Raw genomic sequence first — 19961 nt, forward strand, 5'->3', positions numbered from 1 at the left:
AGAAGGCAAGATGAGTTCCCATATTCAATGACTGATCAGTATATCTTCATTTGCGGTGGGAATTAAAAAGAAGAAGAAGAAGAAGAAGAAGAAGAAGAAGAAGAAGAAGAAGAAGAAGAAGAAGAAAGAAAAAAATTCTCACCAGTTTGTCCTCCATGGTTACTGGAGAGAGAAAAAGTCCATTTAGGATGACATGGTGAGAAAAAATATGAGGAGGTGACAGTTTGGAACTTAGTGGTAGGTTCTGAATTTACTCTAAGGTCTATGTGCAGTGAGATCTTCAGGCAGGGTCATCTAGCTTTTCTTAAATACAGAGAAAGATATTCTTATCATCACAAAGAAAACATCTGAACACTAAGCCTCAGGAGTCTATGCTCTTCAGTAAAATGAACACATGTAAATTCAGTTGGCTCATTTCTTCATCTCTAGATGTTTTCTTTGCACACTGCTATCAGTGTTGTTGCCAGATTATTAAGGCCCAAGAAAGAACAGGCACATGTAAATTTCTTGAAAGAAAAGGATGGGTTGATTGTACAAGTGGTTCATATATTTGATTTTATCCAGTAAAAGGCTGAGATTGTACAACTGGGTAAAGGTTGTGCTGTGAAGTCCAGTGAAGGGGTGTGACTAAGTCCATTTAAGACCTTATCAGGCTAGAACGAAATAGTTTGAGTATAAGCTAAGTCTAATCAGGACCAGGAACTTGAGATCACAAAAGGGAAACCAACATTTTTTTTAATATGAAATTTATTGTCAAATTGGTTTCCATACAACATGCAGAAGAATGAAACTAGACCACTTTCTTACACCATTCACAAAAATAAACTCAAAAAGGGAAACTAACATTTCTAGGCCAGGATGAATTTGGGGTGCTGAGTAAGAGTACTTAATGCAGGTATTTAATTAATTATATTTTGGCCTTTTCTTTTTTTCTAATAGAAACACTTAAGCTTTATTTATTTTTGAAAACTATGTTAGCCCTATCTGACAAGCCCCATATATAATATTTTCATTTTCATTGACTTCTAAATCTTTTCAAGTTTTCATTAGGGTTAATTAGTTGGCTATTGTTATTTGGTAAACATTCTAAAATCTTCAAAAAATTGTCCTCTTTCTTTATCTTAAATTGTTTTTAATGTTTTTATTTATTTTTGAGATAGAGACAGAGCATGAGCAGGGGAGGGGCAGAAAGAGAGGGAGACACAGAATCCGAAGCAGGCTCCAGGGTCCAAGCTGTCAGCACAGAGCCGGACGTGGGGCTCGAGCTCATAGACCTCTAGATCATGACCCGAGCCGAAGCCGGACGCTTTACTGACTGAGCCACCCAGGCTTGTGGCTCTTTCTAAGGCTTGTGTTGCCATTGTTGTTGCTATTCAGTGTATCAATGATGATGATTTTCATTTCTTCTCTTGTCGAAGATTCTGGTCTGTACAATACAGGACTTGCCACATGTCCCAGTAGCTTGGCAGGTTTCATAAATGCTCTACGTGAGCTGGAGAAGAATGCTAATTTTATAAGTTCTATATATGTCTATTCACAGTTACTTAATTCTGTTATCAAAACTATATGGTTACCTATTGCTGCAAACATAGATTACTGGAAGAAGAGTGTTAAATAATCTCACTAAAGTTTTAAATGAGTTAAATTTTCTTTATATTTTATCAATTTTGCCTCATGTGTTTTGAACCTAGGTTATTCCCTCAAATGAGTTGAGAACTTTTTAGCTCCTGATGAATCCATTCTTTACATTATGTGTTGAGATTCAATCCCCCTGCTGATGCCCCATTAACAACCATATCATCTGTCTTTTGTTTAGTGTTTCCTAACTGTATAATATGTTTCATTCTTTTACTTTAAAACTTATTGTAATGTTTGTTTGTGTGTTTATTTAAGTCATCTCTACACCCAATAATCTCTACACTCGAGTTTACAACCCTGAGATCAAGAGTTTCTCACTCTTCTGGCTGTGCCAGGCAGGTCCTTCAAAACTTATTAGGAGGAACTATTATAAATACCATGGAGCAGGGTTTCCCACTTTTAATTCCAACCTACCTTCAAGTATTGGTAATTGATTTGTCAACTTACTTTTATTGATTACCGATATATTTTGAACTATTTTTATGTTATGTGTTTACATACACTTTTGGTCATTTTACTTCACTTTCTGCCATCCTGGGATTATTTTTAACTATTACGGCTGTGGTTATTATTGTTATTGTTATTATTACATTTTCTTCAACCAACTTTGGTTTGGAAGTTATAATATTACAATTTAAACAACATTAACTTAAGGTTTAAATTCACATACTTCTTGAATAATACAAGGATTAAAGAACACTTGAATTATAATCTCATTTCCTCACATTTTAAATGTTAATCTTGTGCAGGATTTTAATTTGTCTTTTTCTTTGTCTCATAAATTAAGCATTGTTATTTTGTATATACTAAATTTTTGTTTAGGTTACCCAAATATATGCATTATCTTTTCTCACTATTCCTTCTAGATGCTCAGATCTTTGTTTCTGAATTATTTTAGGATTATTTTCTTTGTTTCTAAATTATGTCTTTTAGAATTTCTGTTTACTAAGATCCATAATTGGTAAGATTCTTGTTTCTTGCACACATTTTTTTTAAATTTCAATTCCAGTGTACTTTACATACAGGGTGATATTAGTTTCAGGTGTACAAGGTAGTATTGCAACAATTCTATACATTACTCAGTGTTTATCACGTAAATGTACTCTTAATCCCCCTCATCAATTTCACCCATCCCCCACCCACTTCTCTGATAACCATCAGTTTGTTCTCTATAATTAAGAGTTTCTTTCTTGGTTTGTCTCCTTTTTCCCCCTTTGTTTGCTTGTTTTGTTTCTTAAATTCCACATATGAAGAAATCATATGGTATTTGTTGTATTTGTCTTTGACTGACTTATTAGGCTTAGCATTATACCCTCTAGGTCCAACTATGTTGCTACAAATGGCAAGATTTCATTATATTTATGGCTGAATAATATACCATTATATATATAATGCATTATATATATGCATTATATATACTGGAAGAAGAGTGATATATATATATATATATATATATATATATATATATATATATGCATAACACACTTTCTCTATTCATCTATTTGGGATATTTCTATAATTTGGCTATTATAAATAATGCTGCAATAAAAATAGGGTTGCACATATCCTTTTGAATTAGCATTTTCGTATTCTTTGGGTAAATATCCAGTGTGTGATTACTGGATCGTATGGTAATTCTACTTTAATTTTTTGAGGAACCTCCACATTATCTGTTTGCCTTCTGTGTCTTCTTTGGAGAAATGTCTGTTCATGTCTTCTGCCCATGTTTTAATTGGATTACTTGGGGTGTTTTGGTTTGAGTTTTATAAGCTCTTTATGTATTTTGAATACTAACCCTTTACCAGATAGGTCATTTGCTGTGTATCTTATATGTAAATATTCATTTATTTTTTTAGTTTCTGGGGAACTCTCTTCTTAAAGTATTCTTCCTCTCCCCCATTATCTTCATCCTCTTCCTTGATATCTGATTAGATATATTGTCACCTTTTCATTCTCTTCTCTGTGGCTTTTAATCTTTACTGTGTTTCTGTTTAATGAACTTTGTATAATTCCTGTTGACCTTTCTTCCACTTCACAAATTATCTATTTTTATTCATCAATTTTTTTTGTTTTATATTACTTAATTTTTTTTAATATTTATTTGTTTTTGAGAAAGAGAGAGGGAGAGAGACAAAGTGTGAGTGGGGAAGAGAGGGGGGGAGACACAGAATCTGAAACAGGCTGCAGGCCCCGAGCTGTCAGCACAGAGCCTGATGGGGGCTCAAACTCACTAACCACAAAACCATGACCTGAACCAAAGTCGGATGCTTAACCGACTGAGCCATCAGGCACCCCTAATAACACTTTTAATTATGTAACATTACTTTTAATTACATGACATTAATTTTAATTAATTCCTTTTGATGTTTATATTTTTACTCGTGGAATTCTGTTTGGGTTCATGAGTACTAGAATTAACAGTCTGATTGTGGCATATGCATGCAACAAATTAATACAGGCTAATAAAAGTGAGTGCATTATAACTGAACACAAAAGGATTTCAAAAGTAATTTTGAAGAAAGTAAGACGGCAACCAAATGAATAAAGTGCAACTTTACGTATGTATAATTCAGATATAAACAAAATGAAATATTATAGTGTTTAAGACAAGTAAGTAAAATTAAGGAATAATTTTTCTATAAATCAAGGCGGTCGTAACTATGGTTCAGAGGGAAGGATCTTGATTGGCAAATATCACAAGGATCCTCTAAGGTCTAGAAATATTCTCTTTCTTAAAAATTGTGTGGTGGTTACATAGATATGGACATACATATTTTTTTATAATCTTATACACAGATACTATTTCATTCTTTTTTTTTAATCCATCTGGCTTTGTTTGATCGGGTCCTCTTTCTCACTTATGGTCTAGATTCACTCATTTGAAAAAAAAAAATAGTTTAATTGTGCTACCTCCAAACTCTGTATGCAGTAGATGGAATATCTAAACTCCTTGGTTATCTAATTCAACCACGTGTTCTTTTTGCTTACTCTTCCTCGTGTTGACATATGTCTTTCTGTATTGGGAGTTCACATCCAGCTGAGGTTTATCTCTTTGCATCAAAGGAAATCGGAGTGGCTGTGAATCCTTACAGGAGTGCCTTAGGGCTTACTGGCACAGGACAAACTTGAGTTAGTTTGATAACTTAATTTCTTTCTTAATTTTTAACTTATACTTGCAAGAAATATAAAATCAAATTCCATTGGTGTGAAGACAGGCCCAAATTATAAACTTTTAGGGAAGAGTTTATTTTATTTTATTTTCCCACCCACAGTCCTCTTTAAGACAGAAGTTTCTTGTCACGTTTCCTTTCCAGAAGGTGAACTTTTCCTAGTGCGTCTCTGTATTTGAAGTTGAAGGCTTCTAATGTCCTAACTTATTCAGGTGGTCAGTTTCATTTCTCCACACTTGAGTCCTCATGTCTTGACTTTATTCTCTGGCTTCGTTTTAACAATCAAGATTCTAGATTATTTGGAACAGGATAGATTATGGCAGCTTTAATGTAGCTGCCTAACTGGGCACCCTAAAACCTTTTAATTGTCCAATAAAAAATTAGACTTTTTAATTTCTTTTTTTTTTAATTTGAAAACTATGCTTGTTTTTATTTTAACCAGAATTTCCAGGTATTTTGTAAAAGGAAGACACTGAAATAAAATAAATGAAATAAAAACATAAATAGAAGGAAAAATGATATTAAAGGTCCCTTTTCAGGTCTAAATCTGCCCATTGAAAACCATGAGCCATGTGTTAGGACACAACTTCAGGATTACCACAGGATATACTCTGAAGTCTCAATACAGGTTAAATATATGGTAAAGGTGCAATCTTAGTATCAACAAGGTGCAGATAGATTTTAAAGAACACCTACCTCATCATGCCATGTCGTGGAGTCGTGGAGTGGAGCTTTGCACTTAGTGTATAAAAGTTTTACCATAACGTTCACTTTTTAAATTGTGATATTAAGGATTCTGTAATTTTCAGGGCACCTGGGTGGCTCAGTTGGTTAAGCATCCAACTCTTGATTTCAGCTCAGGTAATGGTCTCAGAGTTGTGAGATTGGGTGTGGAGTCTGCTTCAGATTCTCTCTCCCTCTCTCTCTGCCCCTTCCCTGCCTGTTGTCTCCCTCTAAAAAAAAAAAAAAAAAAGCTGTAATTTTCTACATAATGTTACTGTTAGATTTCCATAAGTTACCTCTTGGAGGTAACTTTTGTTTTCTAACTTCTGTTTTCTTAAAAAAAAAAAAAAACAAATGTATACAACTCCACTATCTTCAAGTCCACATGAGATATGTTTTATACCATACACATGCCATATATATGTGTATATGTATATATATGTATATTATACATATAATATTTGTGTATTGATAACTTTGAAACAGCACATGTTTATAGATAATAAGATTAAACTAATTTCTAATTCTGTGCCTTAACTCCTATTAATAAAAATATTATTTTCAATGCAGCAGTGTATTGGCTCCCTTTGGTTGAAGACGCTGAATTACCTGGAGGGAAAACAACCCTGGTTGAGATAAAGCTACAGAAGTATGTAGCTCTTACACCGTAGCGTCCTGGTTGTTAGCTTGGCCACAAAAATTGGTTGCTGAAGGGTGAGAGATAAACGGGTGGTTTTTATCAGGCCAGGGATTGTAAGGAACAGAAAACATATTTCAGTGTTGATCACAGGTGGCAGGAGCTCTAACATCTAGCAAGTCACAGATGCACAGTTGTGTCTTCAGTGCCTTGCTACGTATCTGATTTGCCCAGCACACTTTTGAAAAATACAGACTCTACTCTGGGACTTCAGTAGAGCAGCTCTTGGATAGGGCAGAAGAATCCCTTTATTCATGACTCTCATGGTGAGCTGGACATGCAGACTAGTTAAGGAATCACCTCTCTGCCTATTAGAACTTGTCAGGTGCCAAAGATCCCAGAACTCACTGGTCCCCATGATTCCAACATAGTAGGCTGACTGCGCTGTATTTCGGAACCCTTGAGAAGATTAACAGGCCCTGGGAGTCATGAGCGCATCGCTCCCCAAATGCCCAAGGGACAGCAATTCACTCCCTCTTCTCTATTGCCATGGTCTGCTGCGTCTGCTGTTGTTACGTCCTGCATGACAGTGGCCTTGTTTTACAGTCACGTGTGTACCTCTTATTCTCTTGCATTGGCTGAACTTCTAGACAATCGAGGTCTTGTTAGACATTGAGTCTCCCGTAAGAATTCAAAAAATGACTTCCTGAACGGAATCAAATTTTAATTATTGCCATTTCCCTAGTTATCCTCACCCCATCTCCCGCCGGGATATGTCCTGTCCGGTGCAAAATATGTAGTTGCTATCTTCTTTTTGGGAGTTACATCCCTCCCTATTTTCCACTGCTTCTGCAAGCTTGGTGGAGTGGCACTGTATTTTTTTAGTCCACGTTGACAGCATACAATATAATGGTTCATTTAGGATGGGTTTTTATGGGGCCTGTCAAGATTTAGCTGTGTTTTGCATAGTAAACGTAATATTAAATGACAAAATGCATCATAGAAGATACTTCGCAACCATCAAGGTGGAAGCAGTGAATGTGTAGAAGATTACTATGCATTACAAATGGTGAAGCAGCTAAGATAATAAATAAAGTATAATTGAAATTCAAGGGGCTTTGAATATTAGTGATGTAACAACTCTCTGATCTACAGTCTGTGTTACACTGTGTGATCTACAGTATGTGCTGTAGGAAGGTTGGCTGCTTTTCTTGTGTGTTGGTCTCTTTGCACAGCAGGTGATGTGCCAAACTTAATAACCTGCTGCTTGTTTTTTTTTTTTTTTATTTAAAAAAATAAGATGGGAGCTAAGTCACAACTGCTTTGGGCAAGTCTTATAAAAATGTTTGTGTTTAGAAGTGAGCTAATTTGATTAGAGAACCATGAAATGTGCTCAACAGTGTAATGGAACATCAACTAAATCTAAACTGGCAAAAACCCAGGACTTTGAAAATTAATGAATATTCAATATTGACATGCTCTGAAAATAGCTGTCTTAAATATGAGGAAAAAAGGAAGGCAGGAGGGGAACAGAGAGAGGGAGAGAAAGAGATTCTATAGACTTCAGACATTTTTATTTCTGTCAAATAATATTGTGACAAAAGAATCACATAATTCAGTCACCATAAAAATTTATAATTGTGTGAGGTCAGGGGCAATGTTTTATTAATTTAGTTTTGTGTTTCCCGACCCACAAAATCCATATCTCATGTGTTTTACCCAGCACTGTTTCAAACATTTGGTAAATTTTTTGCCAAATGATGAATGAAAAACTCTATCAGCATGGATTTCATATTTATTGGATGCAGAGCAGGGAAATTGATTTTATGACAAAAGAAGAAATGGCAGCTACTTTAAAAAAGTAAAATGGATATATCTATAAAACCAGTTGCCAAAAACATGAGAATAAGTAGGCAGTTAAGAGTATACGTGACCTACTGGAGGTCAAATACTGATCTGGGACATCAAAATGTTACAAATACAAAGAAAATTTCCCCCATTCATCTTATTAAAAAAAAAAAAAAAGAATAACATCTGCTAAAACTCAAAAACATCTCCTCAAAAGGAAATATGAAGAAGAGAGTAAGAAAAATCTAGCATTTAAATATATAACACTGTTTAACCAGTACTCCAGCGACAGTATTGTCCATTCAGTTGCCCAGACAAGACATAAGACTTTTATGTACAACGCAGTTAATTTATGCTCTGGCTTACTTTCAAGCAGCACAGGAATCTTGCCATAGCTCAGTCCCTGGCGAGACACCGATTCTTAAACTCTTCTTTATTTTTACATGGCAAACCAGATTGAGCAGCAGCAGGATTGTTTAGGTAAAAGATGAGGTATGGCAGAGTAGTAGCAGGACAGAAACATGGTAATGGATATGCTATTCAAGTGGCCTAAGTAAAACAAGTCTTTAACTCAACAAATATATATTAGTTTCTTTCGGATATACAACAGGGTGCTAAGCCTGGTGATTTGCAAAAGTGAATCAGAGGCTGGCCCTGCCCTTCAGGCTCCTAGACTGCTGTGGAGGTAGTAATTCACAGGCATAAATAGTTAAGAGGGAAGGGATTTCTGTCAGGGAAATTATCTCTTTGTAGAACAGATTCATTCTTTATGTGGAAGAGATTCAAATCTATATTTCTTATCCTGTGTTCTCAATTGACCATGAGTTTGGTTCTATACTGCCAAATGCTATCTGGGCATTTTCAACTTTATGCACAAAAATGACCCTTTATCTTTTTCCCCATTCCCACATATTTAGCTTTAGCTGGATATTTAGCATTTTTGTTTACCTTCCTTGTCCTCACCAAAAGCGATCAGTTTCTAAAGAACTCAGGTTTGCTATCATGAAATGTTTTGTTTATCTCTAGGTGGACTATATGCCTCCATTTTATGGGACTAATCCTGGTAGGCATTAATTACCTTAGGTATTAATACAACTTTTATCACTTCTAAAGGTGTCCTTCTTTGGATGGTAAATCATATGATCACACTCCATATCTCTCGTCTCATGTTCCTTATTCAACTCTCCATAATTAAAAGATTCTATGCATCCATTTTTCTTCACCTGTCCTCTTTACCAACTTCTCTGCTCGGGCTTATATCTGTCTTTGCTCAGATATCTTTATGGTCCTTTAAACTTTCTTTCTATTTTAAGTCTTTTCAATTTCCAGCCCGCCAAACTGATATTTTCAGCATACCTGATCATTCTCACAAACACTTTGTAGTTCTTTTATACTTGTTAGGCAAACTCTATAAAGGCCTCTGGATTTAGAGGCTCTATATCATCTGGCCCCCTCTTTATTTTATTTCGCACTTTCCTTAAGGTTTCTCTCTAGTGTATTTGAACCATTCCCACTTTTTGCTGAGCACAACTTGTTCTTTCCTATATTATTCCCATGTCCCTGTTGGCCCTGGTATCAGTCATGGTCCTGGAAAGAAATAGGATATTCTACTGGGTATATTGGAGTGAGCCTAGTTATTGGATTAAATACAAAAGTGAGTGCAAGGAATCCAACAATCCAACCCTCAGATTGTCATAGTTCTGAACATCCCAATATCTGAAAGTGTAGGGGAAAGGAACAGTTACTGGAACCAGGGAGAAAAGCTTTTTGGGGGAGACTGCTTAAAAAGAACCGTGGGGTCTTAAAGATGGACAGAACCAACTTACCATGAATTACTAGAGGAGAGAGAGCTGGGGAGAGAATTTCAAAAAATCCTTCTCCATCCTTCTACTTATCTCCTACTGGTAATTTTAAATGGCCAAGCCCAGCCATAAATCAGAGATAACCAGGGAATCTAAGCAGTTTAGACAGGTTAGCTACTGGAACACAGTCCAAGGTGGAGCATGAATCTGAAGGAGAATATAGAAGATAATCTGTCACCATTCCAGTTTGGACAATGGCCTTTCTCCTATTTAGCAGAGCCCCATCACATACGATTTTGGCATAGGGAGCCTGCATCTACAAATATCCAAATGCCAGGGTAATAATTTGTGTCTTTTAATATATCCACATATTTTATTTTTCCACTAACTTTTATTTGGATTTATATGATTGACTCAGGGGCCCAATTTGACAACCATAGAATTTGTAATTGAGGAACTGAGGCCTACAGGTTTCTTTGGAAAGGTAAGGGAATTATGGAATATGATTTAATAGTGGACGGACTCTATGTATCTTCACCTTTTTCTACATTTGGAGAGAAGATCACTTACATTTATGATTACTATTGAAGAATTAGCCAGTGAAGTATATTACAAAAGGGACTATGATTCAGCAGTGTCTTTAGTTTTTTTTCCATAGATGCTAAGCAGGGTGGGAGGCAGCCTCTTATAATAAACACATTTGGTAATGAGCTCTAAATGGGAGGAAAGAGAATAATTGGCTCACCAGTTTCATGATCTTTGATCATTACAAAAAATCATTTTTCTATTAATTACTTGAAGGCAAGGAGAAGATCAGTAGAAAGGCAGAGACGTACAACACAAGTGTCATGTACATTTTCTGGTGGTTAGCTCGTGTCCATTTCCCTCTTCTTTTGATAAAAGTTTATCTCTATTTTTGTGGGGATTTGTCCTCCCTGACACAGGCCATATATTTCAGGGGAAGTGGAACCCCTCTTCGGCCACAGAACTATAGCTTCATTATTGGCTTAAGGCAATCATCACATGCCTTCCTCTGACCAGAGTGATTGATGCAAGGCCTTTGTTCCAAATGCACCCAAGGAATTGAAGGGTAACCTTCCCTAGGATTTCTGGAAAAGCTGCTTTTTAAAATTCTTCTTATAGAACTTTGTTATCTTCTCTATATGACATTAAGGAGGAAAAGGAACGACCTGGGAGCCACTGGGAACCAATGTCAGGCCATGACGACAGGAGGTTGCTATGAACAGAGCCCACCCGAAGAGGCAGAACTGAGGAGAGAGACTCGGACTCTGGTCACAGCATTTGAACTGCCAAAGCAAGCTTCTTTGAAAGGATAAAAGTAAGCACAGAACATTTGGGTCACATGAGCCAATACATTTCCTTTATAGTGTGAGCTATTTTGCCTTGAGTTGTTTGTCCGTTTGTTTTGTTTTGTTTTGTTTTTGTGTTATTTTTGTTTTTACAGCGACTGAAAGATTATATGCTCATATAAAAGAGTAGAACAATAATAACGACTTAATTTTTAGTGGCTTCCTCCCTCAATTTGGTCTGCTGTTTATTTAATGTGACTTTTTAAAGTGCTTGTGAACTAATTAATCATGCTCTGCCTTTTAAAATAACGATAATATGTAGCGGGTTTTAAATATAAGAATCCTTTTGAATTTTACCTAAATCTTATATAAATTTTTCACCTATCCACAAACATTTGTAAATACCAATTATCTCTATTACACATTATCCAGGACTGACTGTGCCTGTGCAGAGTACATGAAGTTAGCACCGGTTTTGCTATGTATATATATATGTATATATGTGTGTGTATATATATACAAACACTGGGTAATGTTGTCCATTACTAATACCTTTACGTTTTAACAATCACTCTGGTATTTCTTCAGCTAAAGGATGATACATTCTTTAAAAAGAAGGACATACATGAGAGAGAGCGTTTACTAATGCTGGTTGCTATCTGGAAGCCATCACTTTTCACTGGGTTCTCTACTCCTTCGAAAGCTGGACAAGTTGAAAACTAAAAACTCTAAGTAAAAACAAAACCTATAAGATTTACTGAAAAAAAGCCCAACTCATTCGTATACACTAATTAAACTTTTTACATATTACCGTAAGCCACAATCAAGATGTATTCGATTCATAATTTGAGAAGTGAATGTTGTTAGGATGAATAATAATCAGCAATTCTCATTTGCTAAACATAAAACACTGAAAAAAAATTCATTTCCTCCAAATGGCTGAGCAGTTTTATATCAACCATGACAAATGTAATCACAGAAATCTTTGAGCAAATTCATATAAGTTTATTAACTTAAAAATGTATAATACAAATTTTAGTTCACAACAAAGATCACTTTAATTTATTCAACTTCATTGGGATTGCTAAATATAATAATATATACTGCTCCAACAACCAACAATTAGGGAAAACTATTTCTGAATGTTTGGTCAATTACTTGCTAATCTGCAAAGTTCAGTAATACGGTTTCCTGCCATAGTAAATTGAGGTTTCAATGTAAAATAGATGATGCATTCTTTTGGAAATTCCTTTTACAACACAATTAACCTCTTCACCTTTTAGAAAACACATTGTTAGCATATTGGGATGCTATTTAATTTGACATGCTTTATATGGTCGTGATCAGTGCCAAATAACACTTTGTATTTCTCTAAAATTTATTTTACATTTGTTAGTTGGGCTTTCAGCTACTAATTACACTATATTTCAGTTTTTACACAATCCTTTGATCCACTGTATAATAGTAATGTGATAGCATTAACTGCAGAGAGTTCTGGTGGTGGAATCAACATTATCAAATGTTAGAGGGCTGTTTAAGGAAAAAAAACAAAAAGTCACTTGGAATAACTGTAAGACTTATCTTGGATGGAATTGCTATTACCAAAGACACACCAGGCTATTTCTCTTGTAGAAAATGTTTCATTCAAGAAGTAATAAAAATGTTTCACAAGTACATATGAATAATGAATAAAGAAAATCATCAGCAGGCCAAAAACATTAATACAATAGCAAGCTAATGCTTTGAGAAGGGGTTTATTTTACAGCTTTAACTGTAAACTGTATTATTTTAGAGCTTATATTAAAATTGGAAGTGCTCTAACAAGTGATTCACTGCCAGCTTCTACCCAGGCATCAGCTTCTGTTATAACAATGCTGTTGAGTGGAAGGCCAGCTTGTGCTTGAACACCTCCAGGGAGAGGAAATTCATTACCTTGCAGGGCAGCTCATTACCTTAGCTGTGGCGTATTCTTTTACAATCTAGTTAGCTGGATACATATATGTCACTTCTCTTTGATTGTAAACTAAAGCCAGAGACTAAATCTTACTCACATTGTCATCCTATTATAATATCTAGCCTGGGGCTGTCCGGATGAAAGGTGCTCACTTAGTATGTGCAACGTGATGATGAGCTAAGGACGGATGTCTACACCATGCAGCTCCAAAAAGTCCTAGTTTTGATTTCTTTTAGAGAATCTCAAAAAGTAGTGTTCTCTATGATCAGGCACACACATGAGTTAAAAAAAATAGGTACCTGACATGTGTTTTTATTTTACTCTACTGCCCATGTGATTTTATTTCATGGATTCTCCTCTTGATTATCCTTTTGCTGGTGCTTACATTAAACGCATCTGAAATAGATGAAGTGTCTCACACAAACTTTATTTTATCATGCTTAGGAGAAAAACACTAACTGAGATGCTGGTCATTAAAATTCATTGTTTCAGCAGCTGTTTGGTTATCAAATTATTGTATAAACGCTTATAAATATGCACTGCACAATCATTTAGAGAGGAAATAACACTTTATAGCTTTTTAACATTTGAAACCTGGTTTTCAATAAAAATTAAAATAATTTTTGATAAACCCCTCATAAATTTGCTTCAGAATCACACTGACTCATCACAGTAGGGCAAAGGAAAAGATATATATATATATATATATATATATATATATATACACACATATACATATACATATATATTTATTTATTTCCCAGAGTCTAAGGACTGGGTTTTGAGTACTAATCTGGTATGTTCTGTTATTTGACGTTGGAAGATCATTTAGCTCTGCAAAGATTCAGTTTTCATATGTATAAAATATTGAAAAAGCATATGTCCTGTCTATTTCAAAGAGACTAGTAGGATCAAATAGAATATTATGCTGAAAGTGCTTTATAAAATGGAAAGCCCTATATAAGTATGAGGTGTAGTAATCACAGAGGAGATTTACAGCCCCACCCCCTACCACCACATTCGAGGACCTTAGGAACATTGACAGACATGTTCTGGACATTATTGTTTTGGATACTTCTCTGTCACTGCCAGATTTGTTTGACTAGTGCTCAAGTGATGAAGTTGCCAGCAGTAATAAATAAGAAAGGCACAGTAACTCTAACGTAGGTAGTAAATCAAATATGGGATATGTCTGGAGTAGTATTAACTAATTCCAAGTTTTGTAAGGACCATACATGCATCAAAATCTACATTAATAATTTTTTTTAATCAAGGATAACAAATCACAGTAAAATAATTCTTTTACATTGTCAGAATTGTTTTTTTTTCAGGGGCTCAAATATTCATGAGGCTCAAAAGGCTACAAAACCTCTACCTCACACCATTTACAAAACTTCACTCAAAATGAATCAATAGCCTAAATGTAAGAGCTAAAACCATAAAACTCTTAGCAAAAAACTTAAGGGTAAATCATCATGACCTTGGGTTAAGCAATGGATTCTATATGTGAGGACAAAATCAGAAGCAATGGGAGAAAAACAAATAGGTAAATTGTACTTCATTAAAATTCACATATTTTTGGCATCAAAGAACAGTACTGAGAAAGTGAAAAGAAAACCCCCAAAACAGAAAAAGGACAGATATTAAGTATCTGATATTCAGAATATATAAAAACTCTTACAACTCAACAACAAAAAGACAAAAATTCAACTAGGATGTGGACAAAGAACTTGAATACACATTTCTCTAATGATTTATCCAAGGGATCCAGGTATGCTGTTTCAAAGGGACACGGGCACCCCAATGTTTATAGCAGCACTATTGACAATAGCCAAAGTATGGAAAGAGCCCAAATGTCCATCTATAGATGAATGGATAAAGAAGACATGGTATAGATATACAATGGAGTTTTATTCATTTCAATCAAAAAGCATGAAATCTTGCCATTTGTAACTACGTGGATGGAACTGGAGGGTATTATGCTAAGCGAAATTAGTCAGTCAGAGAAAGACAAATATAATATTACTTCACTCACATGAGGATTTTAAGATACAAAACAGATGAACATAGGGAAGGGAAGTAAAAATAATATAAAAACAGGGAGGGGGACAAAACCATAAGAGACTCTTAAATATGGAGAACAGAGGGTTACTGGCAGGGTTGCACTATATGCTAACTAACTTGGATATTAATTAAAAAATAAGTTAAATCAAAATAAAAAAAGAAGTATCCAAAACAAAAGATATATATCAATGACAAACAATTCTTAAAATGATTAGGCATTAGAGAAATGAAATTTAAAACAACAAATCTTGAAATTAATATACTGTTGTATTTCAATGATACCTCAATAATTTTTATAATAATAAAATAATATTTTATATTATCAATATATATTATTAATAATATACAATATAGGATAGTTATAATAGATAATAATAACCAATGAATGACAAGCATTGGCAAGGAAGTGGAGACTCTGAAACCCTCATATATTACATTTCTGGTAGAGATGTAAAAGAGAGCAGCCATTGTGGAAAACAATCGGGTAGTTCCTTAAAAAGTAAAAGGTAGAATTACTGTATGACCCAGCAATTCCACTCTCAGATAGATACTACAAATAATTGAAAACAGGTGTTCAAACAACAATTCCATATGAATGTTCATAGTATCGATGTCCATAATAACTAAAAAGTAGAAACATCTGTAATGTCCATCAACAGAGATATAAAATGTAGCATTATACAATGGAATATTATTTAGCCATACAAATGAGTAAAGTATTGATACATGCTACAACATGGATGAACCTTGAAAACTTTATGCCAGACATAGAAGAAGCCAGACATGAGAGGTCACATAGTGTATTAATTCATTTATATGAAATATCCAAAGGAGCTAAAATAATAGAGACACAAAGGAGATTAGTGCTTGCTGGGGGTGGGGGGTAAGGTAAGGGATTATGTAAAATTACTGATTAATGGATGTTTGGTTTTTTTTGTTTTTTTGTTTTTTTTTTTTTTTTTTTGTTTTTTTGTGGGGAGAATAATGGAAATGTTTTGAAAGTTAATAGTAGTTGTACAACATCCTCACTGCACTAACTGCCACTCTGTTGAAAGCTTTAAAAGGGTTAATTTTATGTTGTGTGGACTTCAATTAAAAAAAGAGTCATTTTACTTTTTAATTTTCGACCTGGTAAAATGAAAAATACAAAAATGTGTCATTTCCTAGTCAGTTCACAGTTTTCTGTGTATACTAATTCTAGTTTTCAATTTTGGTTTGAATAATAAATTGCGTGAAACACACACATACAAACTTCGATAAAAATTAAAGGACAATTTTATACATGTTATGATATGGTGATAAAAACTCTTACTGAGTTTCTGGGGTGTTTAAGCTGTCATAGGGGTATAGCTTTGAACCCCAGAGATGATCTGCTAATCAGAGCTCATTTGCTGTTACTTTTCAATTCTTTCTTCCTGTTTTTCCCAGGGGGAGATGGCTTTCAGGAATTTGAGGAAGTTATAAGAATTGCAACTTAACGATGACATACTTCATATTCAGAGATGTAAGGGGGCAGAGGCCAGGATATTGAAGGAAAGAAAGAAGTTATTTTTTTAAAAAGGAGCTAAAGCAACATTTTTAAAGTAAATGGCTGTATTCGGCATAGCTTGTCAATATGAAAGAAAAGAAACCCAATGAATATATCAGCAATATTTTATAATTTTATCCTCCGTTAAAGCTAACATTTTATGTACAAACTACAAAACATTCCTTTAAAATTATTCTGTATCGGGGTGCCTGGGTGGTTCAGTTGGTCAAGCCTCCAGCTTTGGCTCAGGTTATGATCTCATGGTTGGTGGGTTCCAGCCCCACATCGGGCTCTCTGCTGTCAGTGCAGAGCCCGCTTTGGATCTTCTGCCTCCCTCTCTCTCTGCCTCTCCTGCATACATGCTCATGCACACACACTCTCTCTTTTTCTCTCAAAAAAGAAATCAGCATTTAAAAAGATTCTGTATCTAGTTTCTTCATAGGTTGACAGATTTTTAACATATTCTTGAATTAAGTACCGTATCATCGGAGTGACTGTAAATGAAGTCAAAACATGTTTTGTTTTGTTGTGTTTTTTCTAATTTCATGAATTAATCTCAGAAGGACTTACATTGCGTGGTATGGGTCACGTTTCTCACGCCCAAATCAATTGCTCTGGTCAGGGGAAAAAAGCCTTTCTATTGGCCGTCCTAGGACAGGTACTGATCACTGCAGATAGGGAACAAGGCCCTGTCTGGACCTTATTAATGGAGGAGGGATTACTCCCCCGCCCCCCCACCCCCACTATAGCTTGCTCTTGTTGGAAGGCGTTTTACAGTCCCATCAGCAGTGAAGAAGAGATCCCTTTCTCTACCTCCTGGCTTGCACTTCGTGCTATAACTTCAAAAATGTTAGCCTTTCTGAAAGGTGTGTTGTGATATTTTAATTTGCATTTTCTTTTATTTATTTATTTATTTATTTATTTATTTATTTATTTATTTTATTAAAAAAATTTTTTTTTCAACGTTTATTTATTTTTTGGGGGACAGAGAGAGACAGAGCATGAACGGGGGAGGGGCAGAGAGAGAGGGAGACACAGAATCGGAAACAGGCTCCAGGCTCTGAGCCATCCGCCCAGAGCCTGACGCGGGGCTCGAACTCAGGGACCGCGAGATCGTGACCTGGCTGAAGTCGGACGCTTAACCGACTGCGCCACCCAGGTGCCCCTAATTTGCATTTTCTTAATGGCTAGTGATATTGATCGTTTATCAAAAGTTTATTTGCTGTCTGTATATCGTTTGGGGTGAACTCTCTATTTTGTTTTTGCCCATTTCTAACTGGATTATTATTTTAATGTGGAATTTTGAGAGTTCTTTACATATTACATATAGAAGTCATTCGTCAGATACGTGGTTTGCAAATATTTTCTCAGTCTATATGGCTTGTCTTCTAATCTTAATAAGGTCTTTGGGAGGGCAGACATTTTTAATTTTGCTGCAGTCCCATTTATTGATTATTTCCTTTCATAGACCGCGCTTTTGCCGTCATGTCCCTGATCTGTTCACCAGGCTCTAAACCTCAAACTAAACCCCATACCCGACATAAAAAATCAACTCAAAATGGTCATAGATTTCAATGTAAAGTGTAAAGTTTTTAAAAATATTTGTTATGACTTTATTTTATCTTGAGAGGGAGAGAGACTGAGTACGAGCAGGGGAGGGGCAGAGAGAGAGGGAGACACAGAATCTGAAGCAGGCTCCAGGCTCTGAGGTGTCAGCACAGAGCCTGAGGTGGGGCTCGAACCCACAAACTGCGAGATCATGACCTGAGCTGAATTAACTGACTGAGCCACCCAGGTGCCCCTAAAGTGTAAAATTTTAATTTTAGAAGATAACATGTAAGATTTGTTACATTGTATAAAATTGCTATGTTTCCTCTTTCATTTCGGGTCACTTTGAAAATGCAGGTATGACAGGAAATATTTAGAATTTCTCTGTGTAAACTAAACAGGAGAAATGATAAATGGTAAAATATCTTAGATTCCTATCCAAGTAAGTCATAATCTTTGTTTATTCTATTCCCTTCCTGACATGTATTAGGACATTTCAGCAAGAGCTGGGGAGTCATTCCCTGATTCCAAAGGGCATTAACATAGACCCCGAAGTGGTCACAGGCATATCCATTACCACGATATAAAAATCTTGTTAATCATTACGTTTGTGCCATAAGCAGCAATTGTTACCTTTGAACTAAAGACTCTGACTGAGATTGAAAGTTACGGAGATAGGAAACTACTTTCGGGATGCAGGGTGTTCCTTGGAGTTCCTGGTGGGAAGCTGCTTCTGTGTTCTGTTTGGAGGCGGCACTGAGGGTTTTACAATAGGAGCACTTTCTATATTCAGGCTGCACGATATTCGTCATAATACAGTCAGGCCAAATCGAGAGTGGCTGAAAGGAAATGGTCTTTCCTTCCTCCTCGAGCTGTATTTATAATTTCCTCTTCATTTTTAGTTTGGCTACCCTGGTGTGGAAATTTTCTCCTGACTGGGCAATAAAACAAGTAAAATCTACTTCTAGGTAGATAAAGTGGAGAGCCCCAGTTAAAATAATAACAGAAAACCCTGGGATTTGAATAAGGCAACTTCTTTTGCAAGCATACAAATGAAGGTGTTGGATGAGTATTGATCTGGAAATTAATTTCACGATTCCCTTTTAACAGAGTATGTGTAATCCATAAAAGCTGTAAGTTATTATACACAAAATATCCCCTTGCCTTTTGGCAGTTTTTTTTTTTTTTTTGGGGGGGGGGGGAGTATACGTTTATGGTGTTCCAAAGTTTAGTTTTAAATCACATGATGTGATTAGATGGAAAAGAATTTGGTAACTGACAGGAGAGTGGAGTTAACTGTACTCACGAGAGACCAGCCTTAAGTTCTCCAGACTACCATATTGACGGAAATTCTCAATGAATCACATTCAGAAAACTCAGGAGGGGCTGGAATATGTACTGTTGTTGCCAGGCTAACCTGGGAGGCCATTTTTGTTTTACACTGGGATAGTAGTTTTAGGTTGTAGTGTTGGGGAGGGATGAAGGAGAGAAGTCACCAACTATTACTGCTGTCAGCCTCCTAGAGATGACTGGGAGACCTGTTTTGGGTTACCGTGGATATCTTCTGGGACAATAGTGACAACTATCACCACCCAATTTATTAAATCCCAATAGGAATGTTTCCATCATCTCTTTGCTAAGGATTGTTTAGATGTAACATTTTCCAGAAGTACTGGAAAATTTACTTACGTGCCAAAAATAAGAGTGAAATTGACTAGAAGCAGAAAGTCCCTGTCCAA

The 19961-nt window shown here is 35.6% G+C and overlaps 1 long non-coding RNA gene across 1 annotated transcript in view; it reads left to right on the plus strand.

The window, feature by feature from the left end:
• LOC147581252 (uncharacterized) overlaps window positions 1-19961 on the plus strand; it is a 64356-nt gene that overhangs the window by 14325 nt on the left and 30070 nt on the right. The window contains exons 2-3 of the long non-coding RNA XR_015250881.1: window positions 6102-6180; window positions 10993-11157. This is a non-coding gene — a long non-coding RNA (uncharacterized LOC147581252). The remainder of the gene's footprint in view (window positions 1-6101; window positions 6181-10992; window positions 11158-19961) is intronic.

This window comes from Puma concolor, chromosome B2 (assembly GCF_028749965.1).
Source record: "Puma concolor isolate L17-30 chromosome B2, mPumCon1.1.hap2, whole genome shotgun sequence".
Taxonomy (NCBI): domain Eukaryota; kingdom Metazoa; phylum Chordata; class Mammalia; order Carnivora; family Felidae; genus Puma; species Puma concolor.